The sequence below is a fragment of the Triticum aestivum genome, chromosome 5B (assembly GCF_018294505.1).
Source record: "Triticum aestivum cultivar Chinese Spring chromosome 5B, IWGSC CS RefSeq v2.1, whole genome shotgun sequence".
Lineage (NCBI taxonomy): Eukaryota > Viridiplantae > Streptophyta > Magnoliopsida > Poales > Poaceae > Triticum > Triticum aestivum.
The window spans coordinates 132237545-132251208 of record NC_057807.1 but is presented as its reverse complement, the minus strand read 5'-3'; the positions used below and the strand labels follow the sequence as shown (position 1 = coordinate 132251208).

Sequence of the window (13664 nt, the reverse complement as noted above, 5' to 3'; positions counted from 1 at the left end):
ACACTTCATATATTTATCCCCGTTGAAAACTTAACCTATATTGTCATCAATCACCAAAAAGGGGGAGATTGTAAGTGCATCTAGTGCCCCTTAGTGATTTTGGTGTATTGAAGACTTATAGGTTAAGAGACTAATGCGTTTGTGAGTGTACACAGGTCTATAAGTCTATGAGGAGTTTGATATTTACAGAGAAAGTCGACCCCTAAAAATGAAGTTCTTCAACTGAAGACTTTGATATTCTGAAGACTTTGAAAGTGAAGAAATTGGTGTGACCTTGAAGACTTGGTATTCATTTAAGGAACATGAAGCGTGAAGACTTTTGTTTTCGTAGTTTCATTTTCTCTTTCTTGAGTCATAGGAAACACCATACTATTAAAGGGGGTCGAGGAAATACTAAGGAAAAATTTCCATGTGATGCTCAACTCAAAATCCTACACCTACCAATCCCTTCGAGTGAAGCCTTTGGAAATCTCATACAGCTCAGTCATTTTCTTCAGTGACAGAGACAAAGATCTTCTGGTCGCTGATGAATTTGTTCTGACTGAGGAGTTAGGAATTCGTCAGTGCGAATTGCCTACACAGTGAGGAACATGATAGCCCTGAGGAATTTGAGAGTCAAATTTCTGACCGTTGCTGTGCTGCGCGCCAGCTGTCCCAAAATATCCTATCCACCTAATGGTCATATCATTGAAGGGCATTTATGTCTTACATGTCGGGCTGCTCCCTAGGCTATAAATAGCCGCCCCCTACAACCACTAGCTGGTTGGCTGCTCCGAGAGAACTTGACACTTGCCATTTGAGAGCAACCCATCCTCCGAGGACTTTGAGCGAAAATCATCAAGTGAGGAAAACCCAAAACCAAACCCCCACAAACCCAAAGTGATTGAGCATCACTGAAGAAATTGATCCTGCATGGATCCGACGCTTGTTACCTTTGAAGACTGTGCTTCTTCCAGACGGTTAGGCGTCAAGGTCTAGAGCATCCAAGAGGAATTGTGGATCGCCGAGTGACCAAGTCTGTGAAGGTTTGGAAGTCACCTGAAGACTTACCACGAGTGATTGGACGAGGCCGCGTGGCCTTAGTTCAAGGAGAATACAGTGAGGACTAGGTGTCCTGAGCTGCGTGCTCAGTGACTGGGTGTCCGGGACTGCGTGTCCTCGAGTTTAAATACTCAGCCGCTCAAACCAGACGTACAACTGAGACAACAATTGGAACTGGTTTACCAAATCATTGTCTTCACCAACCTAACTGGTTCTATTTCCTCAACTCTTTCATTTCCTCATTACTGTGTTGAATGTTTGTTCATATCTGTGTTTGAAGACTTTGACTGAAGACTTTCTCTATTTCCTCAGTTCAATTTCTTCAGTCTGTTTGTCTTCATCTTGTGTTATCCTGTGATTACGCTTTTTGTACTCTGTGCTAGTCTTCATTTCATCATAATGACCATGCTTGTATTCTGTTATGCTTACTTCTGAGTACTTATTCCGCTGCTTGTAGTTCTTCGCTAAGGAATTTCCTCACCGGCAAATTCCTTAGTGAAGAATTCATAAAAATCGCCTATTCACCCCCCTTCTAGTTGATATAACGCACTTTCAGGCTTATACTTCATAACCGACCCCGGCTCTAAATCCCTTTGCCTTCTTTGGCAAGTCGTCATGGGGCGGCTTACACTTCCGGGTCACGCACCGTCTTCTGGTCTTGGGCCTTCAATCGGTCCACCTAGTAAGCCGCCTCCTGGCTCTGTGTCTTGGTTTCTTGGGCCTGTCTAAGGCTTTCTTATTGAGTCGCCAACAACCTAACTCGACCCTGCTAGGGCGAGTCTCACCGTGGGGTTATATCCCCAACATATCCCAAAATGGGATAATTTGCTACTTTGGCTGTCTGATTTGACCCACCTGTCATATTTATTTTCCACCTCTAGTCTCATGCGGGTCGTCCAGTAACTGATTTCTTTTTGTATTTGTGCCCCCTTGCGTAGCGAATTTAAGCTGGTTTTCGTAATTTCTTTTTTTCCATACTCGTGGCGAATAACTCTTTTTTCTCTCTTTTGATTTTCTGTTTCCGTAATTTCTATTATCATTTTATATCCCTTTTTGTTCCTTTTTAATTTACAATTTCCTTAGACATTTTTTATTTACTTTTTTCTTTCTTTTTTTCTATTTTATTACCTGATTTCTTTTTTTGAACATTATGCATCTACTTTGATGTATATTTTTGAATAAAATTCTTGAACATCTTTCAAACTTGTGAATGTTTTAAAAATAAAATCATGAAAACTAATTCAAATTCACAAATATATTTTGACTTCGCGAACATGTTTCGAGTTTGTGGACATTGGTTCAACTTCGCGAAAGATTTTCAAACTCATGAACTTTTTTCAAATTCATGAACACTTTATAATTTTGCAAACATTTTCGAGTTCGTGATTTTTTTCCATTTTTGAGTTCGTGTTTTTTTTTTCATTTTTTAGTTCATGATATTTTTTCAAATTCATGAACTTTGGAGTTCATGGAAATTTTTCGAATGCAGGAACCCTTTTCATATTTGCGAACATTTTTCCAAACTCCTGAAGATGTTTCAAATTGAGAATATTTTCTATTTCCCAATTTCTTTCCAGATTTGCGAACATTTTTTAGTTCACGAACAGTTTTCCAAACTCCTGATTTTTTTGTATTTAAGAATATTTTTACACATTTTTTCTGATTTGCGAACATTTTTCAATATCATGCACCTATTTGTAAAAAATAAAAATTGTTACTATTTTGCAGGTTGGCCGGCCCATCAAAGGAGCGACCTGAGAGATGTAATCTCAGGATCATCTCTTTCCTGATGTTCAAACAGTTTCAGGGTTTGATTTAAACCAGGATTAATAAGTTCAGAGTGCCAACCATTGAAATTGGATTTTGATTCAGCTCACCTCTGCCGAAACGACTCCTTGGCTGCAAGTTTAAGGTTTAAAATGAACTTTTTCCTCCGGAAATCGCCACCCCTCCCGAAATATCCCCCCCTCCCGCCACCCCTCACCTCTCTCTCTCTCTCTGGCGACCATGGCGACCGAAGCCTAGGTCTTCCCTGCCGCCGGCCGCGCCCCTGGTCTACCTCGCCGCCGGCCTGCTACCCCGGTGTACCTCGCCGCCGCACGCGAACTTTTAGGGTTTATTAGTTGGAATTAGGTGCCCATCTGTGGATTTCCTAATCTATACGTTCTAATTTCGCCTCGGTTGCACGCTTGTTATTGCATTTTTTTTCCCGCTCACGTCGTCTGATTTCGCTGTGGTCCGCTCGGTTCCGATTGGTTGCTATGGAACACCTGATCCTCCATGGATCTTATTGTTGGAATGTTTTTTTACACGCGGTTCGCTGCCGCAAGTCTTACAAATGTGTCAGTATTGCTTTCCCGAGTTAAGTTACTCGACCTAAGCTGTAATGCTTGTGGAAGACGATCTCTGAATGCTGAGACCACGTTTAGTCCGGTGCTCTATGACACAGTTGCACCTGTTATTTAGTCTTTTATATTAATTCAATATGCTTAGAAGGGGCTGGTCCTAGTATTTCTCCTAGTAAGCTAAGTCGATCTGGTTGGTATGCTCTTACTCTCAGCAGCATATTCAATTTGACTCATTATAGTACTGCATAGCAATTCAGACCTGGCACAAGTTGCACTTGACGAGAATATTTTGCACAGTTATGTCTTCTGTGCATTTCCAAATTTGGTCTCAGGCATGACTTATAGTCTCATATTGTATAACTATTTATACATCTGTGGAGCTCAATTTGATCCTAAAAGATGCTCTAACATTGGTGGAACCTTACCTAATTCTCTTGTTCTCCTTTTATCAGATTCAACTTTAGTTAATTTGGTCTGTTATTATCCCAGAAGCTGCAATGGCGGAAATTGAAAAGCCGAATATCCAGAAGGTGAGTAACAACTTCCTCTGCTAAATTGTAGGATGTGCCACCTGTTTCAGCTTTAGCTTTTCTTTCACAGTAGTACTCCCTCTGTAAAGAAATATAAGAGCAGAGGAGTATTTAACAACTCATGCATTATGATGTGTCTAGGCTACATCAAGTGATTACTGGAGTTTGGCCAGCAACCTGTATCCATCTGGTAAATTTCCTAAGGTATCAATTGGCATCCCAATTCCAAGGCCAGGTTCTGTATCAAGAAGCAGAGATGCTGCTACTGTCCCTGCATTCGAGAGGAACCTGTCTCAGGGAACCGATGGAAGATCTAGACCCCTGAAAGGTTATAGTGCATCATTCCGGGTCTCACAAGAAGCTGCAAACCATGGTGGATCTGCTACAGAGGCACCCGAAGCCGCCCCTGTTAAGGCTTCTCTATCACAACCTGATGACCATGCACGTGAGCAAACCGGAACCTTTTCCTTTGGAGCAAGAAAAGAACGAGACAGCCAGCTCGACCAACTGCAAGAGACGCCCTTTGTGAATTCACAAGGAAAGCGCCAAGTGGAATCTGCAGATAAAACCAAACCCAACAGCGAAGTTCTCAGGATGAAGCTGTGGGAGATCCTTGGTACATCACAAACCAAGCATACTGTTGCTTCACCAAACCCTGAAGACAATGAGACACCTAACCAACCTAAAAGTTTAACTGCCAATGGACCATCTTCAGGGAACAAGAAGGTCTACACATCACCTTTTCCTGATAATATCAAGACACCTGATCTGCTGAGCTGTCAAACAGCTACCTATGCAAAGAGTAAACCATCCACTGATCCAATTGAGTCAGATTCTTATACTCCACAAGTAGTTGAAATAAGGCCTGTTACTCGCACCTTGGGTCGCAAGAAAGCACCAACAGTCTCCAAGAAGCAGGATAAGAGCCAGAGTGCAAAGAAACCATTGTCTACTTCATGTTCTGCACCCAAAAAAGAAAACACTGGACAATGTATTTATTTTTGATGAGAAATGCACACCCAAAACTGCGGGGAAATCTGCAATAGGTAACCCTGGCTGCCTGAGAAATCTTAGAAGCTCAAATAGGAAGGCTAAAGTAGAGCTTAAGAAGGTCCATTGTTCTGACATGATCTCTGAAAAGATCACACCGGATGATTGGGGAGGACAGCTATCTTCTAGAAATGCACCATCAGAGAATAAAGGAGAGAAAACCACCTCCTTTTCTTCTTTGTCACGAACTGGGAAAACTGCTGAGAGCTGTTCTGGAAGCCCTACAAGGGAGAAACTGCTGAATGGAATGGCTAAAGTTGGGCCTCAGAAGATGCAGTTTTCAGAAAAGTTGCTGCCCACGACACTGAATGCGGGTGAAGATAAGCTCTCTTCTCAGAATATTTCATCAAAGAGCAAGGAAAATTATTCTTCATTGCTGCACCGCAAGGGGAATGCTAATTTGAGCAAAGCTTCAGACAGAAGCCCCCAGGCACATAAAGCACCGGGAAATAATTTTAACTCGCCACCATCTGGTGCTGCTAGTGCATCACCTGAACCGAAAATGTACCCATGGGACAATGAGGCAAATCCCCAGGTAAATGGTAAACTTGGAGAGAAGTTTGCCAGTCCATTGGCAGACAGATTCAGAGACATGCGAGATGACTTTGTGAGTCCTACTTTTGCAACTAATGTAAATGGCTACCGCGATAGAAGTGAAATGCTACATGATGACACATACAGCCCCAAGTATCCAAAAAGTGTGAACAGGTCAAGATCAAGCTCCTATACTTCTGATCCAGGGTCTGAGCCATTGGTAGGCTTTCCAACTCTATAAATCTTTTCCCAGCCATTGTAAATTTGTTTTCTCTATACTCATGTCACAGAGTAACTCTATCTGTTTGTCACTCATTCATGTACTGCTGATATCCAGGACGGGATGGATAAAACCGATGAGTTACGTAACAGTGGATGTCCTAATTCTCCAGAAGAAAGCGAGGACAAAAAACAACCAATTCTTTCACCCATTCCGCCAACTGAAGATGAAATGGCTCAAATTTCTATTCCAAGCTTTGGGAAAGGTCAGAATACTGACTTTGCAACTTTCAATACACATTAATACTATTTACATGCAAATCAATAGTTCTCTAGAGTATGTTTTGTTCCTTTCAGATTTAGTGCTACATTTATAAAACCGAGGTGACGGTGTTAGTTTACAGAGTACTATTATGTTGGTGTCTAGCCTACTCACTGAACCACGGCGATCACCGGAGACAAGGAAGAAGCAAGAGAGAGAGGACACGAGGTTTCCCGGCGCACAAACGCCTCCGGCCGCACGAACAGCCCCTTGTATTTCCGGCGAGCTCGAACTCTGCCACACACACACCACCCCACGGCGAGTACACATACACTCCGAGAGGCTACATCTCTCTCTGGCTACTCTTGCTCTACCACCTACATCTGTTTAAGTAGCACACGCACACGCACGCTACCAGGGCAACAGCCTGCCCGGCTCCTATTCCACTCACGCACAAGACTAGGCCAACATGCATACACTGACGCACCACGCTAGCTAACAACCACTAAGCGCATGCACTTGACTCGGCTACACACCAACTAACCACGTACTGACTCCACGACGCGGCCGGCTATGCCACTAACTAACCTATGCATGTCAAGATTAATGCTATCAATTTCCTTCCTAATCTTGATATGCCTTGCCGTCGACCGTCGTCTTGAACGCCTTCGCTTGACATCATCACGCGCCTCCGCGCCCGCTGCGACGTGCCGTGTGCCTGTCGTCGCCGGAGTTGATGCAGCTTGCGTCGTTGTCGTCGTCACAGCCGTGAGCCAGCCCGTGGACCCGACCTGGCGCACCGACGCCGGTCGCACGATGCTCCGTCACGACTCCGGCGACACACGCCGAGCTCCTTCTCCGCCGGCGACACACGCCTGGCGTCCCTTTGCACCCTGCACGTTCCGCACGCACCCGACGCGCCCAACGAGCCCGACCGCACCAGTGCGTCCCGCACATTCCGCGCGCACCCGACGCGCCCGCCGAGCCCGACCGCACCAGACGCTCACCGCTCGCCGCCTCCGCCTCCGCCATGGCAGCCGCCAGCGACAAATGCCGGAAGGATGTAGCCGAACTCGAGCACGGACTCGAGCACAACGGCGACATACGCCTCCTCCCAACGTCAACCGCACGCTCGTACGCGCGCCCGTGGTCCCGACGCGCCCGACGCGTCCAGTGCGCACCCATAACACGCACCGGTCGCGCCTGGCTCGCCGCCACGGCTTATTGCCTTGCACCGCTGCAGCCTCAACCGCAGCGCAACACCTCCATGCCGCCATGCCGCCGTGTGTCGTTGAAGTCGCCACCACGAAGGTCCTCCGCGGCCTCCTCACTGTGCCGCCGCAGGCACCGCGGCCTCGTCGCCGCACCGCGCACCTCCATAGACCGACACACGGCCCGGAGCATCGTGCAGCCGCCGGCGAACTCCGCCACCGCCGGCACGCCTCCGGCAAGGAGAACGACGCCCAAGATGAACCAGCTCATGATACCAATTGTTGGTGTCTAGCCTACTCACTGAACCACGGCGATCACCGGAGACAAGGAAGAAACAAGAGAGAGAGAGGACACGAGGTTTCCCGGCGCACAAACGCCTCCGGCCACACAAACAGCCCCTTGTATTTCCGGCGAGCTCGAACTCTGCCACACACACACCACCCCACGGCGAGAACACATACACTCCGAGAGGCTACATCTCTCTCTGGCTACTCTTGCTCTACCACCTACATCTGTTTAAGTAGCACACGCGCACACACGCTACCAGGGCAACAGCCTGCCCGGCTCCTATGCCACTCACGCACAAGACTAGGCCAACATGCATACACTGACGCACCACGCTAGCTAACAACCACTAAGCGCATGCACTTGACTTGGCTACACACCAACTAACCACGTACTGACTCCACGACGCGGCCGGCTATGCCACTAACTAACCTATGCATGTCAAGATTAATGCTATCATATTATCCCTTCTGTTCTGCATGAGGACAATACTCTTCTGGGGCACATTTTCCTTTATGTATTTACATATATAAATTGACTGTTTCTCTGTGTATCTATTACCGGTTAAATACTATTGACAGAGCTCCTGTCCTTTTTCCTGAAAAAAAAGTTAAACATTGGGAGTCAGAGCATCCAATAGCAAAGTTTTTTTTTTTGAAACGCAAGGTGTTAATTTGCATTTTCCCACTGCCATGCACTTTTCTAACCAAAGCACATGCTTAAGCGCAAATATGTGCACATTAAACGCTAGGTGTGTTTTGCTATCACTTAGAGCTTAGGCATGTTTTTTTTAGCTATGACCGGTAGTCCTACTTATTGCATCAGCTTTATTTCCACCATTTTTTCATAGCAATCATTGATCAATCACTATCAGCACCTGAGCATCCAACAGTCCTACTGTGTCTTTAAGGTTAAGGCTCTCCAAAGCATGGCACACTCACTCTTAACTATTGTATGAAGTGCTTGCTCATGAGAAGCCATTCAGATGGAATAGAAGCAACATGTGGTATATTCTGTCATGTGCATTCATGCTATTTTAAATGCGTTTCATTAGTGTTTTTTGCTAAGTGTTTTTTGCCAAGAGTCTCAAGTATGGAGTGGTAGACATCAAGAGGCATGGGGACGGGATTATCCTGGTCTAAGCTGGTCGTTGGGGACTTGGTTCTTAATGTTATCAGCGCATATGCCCCGCAAGTAGGCCACAATGAGAGCACCAAGAGGGAGTTCTGGGAAGGCCTGGAGGACATGGCTAGTTGTGTACCTATTGGCGAGAAGCTCTTCATAGGAGGACACCTCAATGGCCATGTGGGCACATCTAACACAAGTTTTGAAGGGGTGCATGGGGTTATTAACTTGAGAAGAAGTAGCAGACTAGGATTTTGTGATCAATCTCAAAGAGACAAATCTCCTGTACGTGTACAACCTGGACTTGTTCTGGAAGTGGCAACCAAAACAAACAACCAGATTGATGCACACCTTGAACCAACGTGCTAGTGTATGAACCCTTCCTTCCATGCACACACATGTACCTCTTCCCACGTAATGCATGCACGTTCAGTATCTTATTACTGAAAAAGGCTTTCGCCCCGCTTTATAAATAAAGCAAACCGCCAGAGAGCAAACATACAGAATCAAGTCCACACACACGCACACACCCAAGTCTCACAATAAAGTACATAGGTTCTGCTGAGGGTACAACTCAACAAGCCCAAAAAAGAAAAAAGGACAGAGCACGCCGGACGAAGAAATCGCCTAGTCTGGCTCCGGCGGAGGCGGCGGCGACAGGTGGACGGCCATCGATCGGAGGCCTGCGATGAAGGCGGAGATGGCGACGCGGTCCAGGGGGCGGTTAAGCGGCCGCCAAAGCTGCAAGAAACCCGAGAGTTTGAAAAGAGCGTCAGCAGCCCGACGAAGAGGAGTGTGCTGAATCACTAGCTTATTGCGGACGGTCCAGAGGGTCCAGGCAAGGACCCCAATCTCAAGCCACCTAATGTGGCGAGAAGTCGCGGGGGACATCTGGAGTTCGGCAAATAAGTCCCGGAAGTTGGTGTGACACCAATCTCCACCGACCGCTTCGCGAAAACAGCTCCAGAGGAACTGGGCGGAGACGCAGGAGAAGAAAATGTGGTTCGAGTCTTCGGGAACCCCACAGAGCAGGCAGATGCCAGTACCCGGGCCATTTCGCTTTCGCACCTCCACCCCGGACGGGTTCCGACCGCGAATCCATTGCCACATGAAGATACGGATCTTCAGGGGCAGGCGGATGGACCAAACCGTCGATAGGGGGAGGGGGGGCGGAGGATGGAGCGATGGCCATGTACAGCGACTTGGTGGAGAATTGGCCTGAAGGCTCAAGGCGCCATCGCACCAGGTCAGGGCCACCATCCACCAACGGTTCGTGGAGAGCAACACAGTCAAGCAACTCACGCCAGGCGGCGGATTCCATGGGGCCAAATGCCCGCCGGAAAGCAAGGCGCCCTAAGTCAAGAAGGGCCCTATCAACAGAAATCACGGGGTCGACGGCGATGGAGAAGAGGTCAGGAAAGCGAGCCGCGAAGGGAGTGTCCCCGGCCCAATGATCAAACCAGAACAGCGTCGCTGCTCCCGAGCCCACCGAGATGGAGGTCCCGATACGGAGAACCGGAAGAAGCTGGACAATCGACTGCCAGAACTGAGAGCCTCCAGACTTTTGGCAAAAGGCGAGGGGCTGTCCGCGCAAGTATTTGTTCCGGATGATGTCAAGCCAAAGTCCATCGTGCCCTTGCGAGATTCGCCAAAGCCAGCGGGAGAGGAGGGCGATATTCATCCGTTGAGAACACATGATACCAAGGCCACCTTGCTCCCGGGGCTTGCAAATGTCAGGCCAGCTGACCATATGATATTTCAGTATCTTATTTTCCTCTTTCTTATGCAAGTGCATCTCTGTCAATGCCATAGTATGCATGCATGTACAGCTAAATTTGCAATCTTCTCATCGTATTTCTTATCAACGCCAACATACTTTGGCACATATGCATCATCAGTCTGTGTTGATATAACTGAAACATCGCTAACAACTTGAACAATTACTGGATTATTAGTGCCAATTATTCACTTTGTCATATCATGGGGGCTTTGGCTATGGCAGTTGGAATCAATAAGGGCATGATTTCCTAAGCTTTGCTCTATCCTACAACATGATCTTAGCTAACACCATCTTTAAAAAGAGAGAATCCAATCTAGTGACTTTTAGTAGTGCTCAACACTTCAGCTAGATTGATTTTGCCCTCTCGAGAAGAGAAGACATGCGTGCTTGCCTTGGTTGCAAGGTGATACCTAGAGCGAGTGTTGTCCCTCCACATAAGCTTGTAGTGGCTGACTTCTGCTTTCGAATTCGTGTCCAGCGGGGTAAGCGCGCTAAAGTCGCTAGAACGAAGTGTTGGAAGCTCAAGGGAGAGGCAGGTTGGGCTTTCAAGGAGAGGGTTATTAAGGAGGGCCCTTGGCAGGAAGGAGGTGATGCACAATATGTCCAGAAGGCTATTAATGAGAAGGAAGACTGTTTCAGACGCCTACACCTGGATTGGAGTGCAAACAACATAGAGAAGTACAAGGTGGCAAGAATATCGCAAAGCAAGCTGCTATGTTTTTAAGGCGACACCTTACCGCCTTAGGGAGGGGGGGCGCTTTGGCGCCTAGGCGACGCCTAGGCGGGCGCTTTGGACGCCTAGGCGCCCAAAGCGGTCGATTTTCCAAAGCGGAGGGGGAGCGCTTCGACGCCTAGGCGTCGCCTTAGGGACGCCTTTAAAACATAGGCAAGCTGTGAGTGAAGCAAGGATCAGGCGTATGAGGACCTCTACCAGCGTTTAAACACGAAGGAAGGCGAAAGGGACATCTATAAGATGGCCAAGATCCTAGAGAGGAAGACCAAGGATGTCAATCAAGTCAAATGCATAAGGACGGAGCAGATTGACTTCTGGTGAAGGACCAGGAGATCAAGCATAGATGACGAGAGTACTTTGACAAGCTACTCAATTGAGAGAATGAGAGCTCTACCATAGAGCTGGACGACTCCTTTGATGATACCAACATGCGTTTTGTGCGACGAATCCAGGAGTCTGAGGTTAGGTATACTCATTGAGGTGTAGAGAGGCCTCAGAGACATATCGATAGTATGGCTAGCTAAACTTTTCGACCTCATTTTCAAGCAAACAAGATGTCCGAAGAACGGAGGTGGAGTGTATTAGTACCGCTCTTCAAGAACATTGGGGATTTTCAAAGTTGTACTAGTTACCGTGAAATTAAGTCGATGAGCCATACAATAAGCTAAGGGAGCGAGTCATTGAGCACCGCTTAACAAGAATGACAAGCGCGTCCAAAAATCAGTTTGGTTTCGTGCCTGAGAGGTCGACCATGGAAGCCATTTTCTTGGTACGATAACTTATGCAGAGATACAAGGAGCAAAAGGAGGACCTGCATATGGTGTTCATTGGCTTGAGAAGGCCTATGATAAGATACCGCTGAATGTTATGTGGTGGGTGTCGGTTCTATATCCGGCATATCTCGTAGTAGGGGTCCTAAGCTAGGCGTCTTGGAGCGATGGTAACATGGACACATGATTTTACCCAGGTTCGGGCTCTCTCGAAGAGATAATACCCTACGTCCTGCTTTTGATTGTACTCATATGGGGGATAGTATAGAGTACATGTGTCTACCACGAGATTGTTCTGATGAATATTAGATTATCTATTGACTAGCCTGGCCTTGGTTTATATAATACATCAGAGGCCTAGGGTTTAGGAGAGTCCTTGTCTTGTGCGCCAAGTCTTGTGGAAACCTCCTTGTATACGGCATGGGCTGCCCGAAGTGGCCCATGAGTGAACCGCCATGGGGGTCCTCGGCCCGACCCACCTGGTCGGGAGACGACGTGGTGAGTACCCCCTAGTCCAAGACACCATTAGTAGCCCCCTTGAACCGGTCTTCAAGTTGGGGACGCTCCTTGGTCCTTTCGAACTGTTCTACGCCTTCGGTCGTCGGTCTTGAAAACTGGTTCAACAAATCTTCTCATCTTTGATCTTGAGGATCGCCGAAGTGAATCCGAAGAGTTTACACGTCGGGTATCCGAGGAGCCTCTTTAAGTTCTCGGCCTTTATTAATGCCTTGTTATTTTTACGCCACACCTCGGGTTTGAAGTGTTTCCCGTGTGGCGGTGTCCTCTCTCGTCCGAGCTCCAACGCTGGACTGTATCCAAGCTCCAACGCCGGACTGCATCCGAGGTGTCTTTTTGCAGCCGGGCTCCAACGCTGGACTGTATCCACGCTCCAACACTGGACTGTATCCGAGGTCCAACGCCGGACTGTATCCGAGGTGGTGTACCACCTCGGTCTTGGGCTGATTTTTTGCAGATATATTTTCGATTGGTGCAATTTATTTGCTGGCGAGATGTATAGCCAGTAGCCCTCAAGGTGTGTGTCGGCCTAAAATCCGAGATGCACCTAAAGGAAAACATGAAACCGCTGATCCTAGCCCCTAAGACTTAGATCGATTCGCGAAATCGGCCCGAGGATCAACTCCTTGCTCGACAACATACGTAGGAACAGAAACACAGTGTAATATTGTTAGAGTACGTAATGGGCCTAATGGGCCCATTAATCTTAGGGTTAATTAGAGATAAGGGTCGCTTGCTTAGGGGTCAAGTAAGCCTTGCTTGGGAGTCAAGTAAACCTCTCTATATAAAGAGAGGAGATGTATCAATCTAATCAAGCAAGAATTAAGAAGGAAATCCCTTCCCTCTTGCCCGGCCGTGGGCAAAAAGGCCCCCGGCCGGCTCTCGCGCCCTCCTTCTAGCAGCGCCATAACAATTTGGTATCAGGTAGCTCAGTTCCGATCATGTCTTCGCCGCCGCCCACCCCGTCGCTTCCGCTGCCGACCGTCACCACCGCGCCGCTGCCCTCCCCGTCCGCGCCGCTGGTCGCATCCTCCGGCGACGCCACCGCCCAGATGCTGGCGCCCTCCATCGCACCACCGGCCGCCGCCTACACCCCGGAGGAGAGCATCGGGGTCCTCAACGACCTCGTCACAGCCGTCCAGGGGATTCGGCTGTACCTGGCCAGCCCCTACAGGCCGCCGCCGCCCCTGCCGCCGACCGCCGCCACCGGGCCACCGGCCCTGCCGTGGTACTCGCCGCATCCAGGGGCCTCCGCGGCG

General features: G+C 48.0%; 1 pseudogene; it reads left to right on the top strand.

The window, feature by feature from the left end:
- Window positions 1-2988: 2988 nt before the first annotated feature.
- LOC123110799 (meiosis-specific protein PAIR3-like) overlaps window positions 2989-13664 on the top strand; it is a 21080-nt pseudogene continuing 10404 nt past the window's right edge.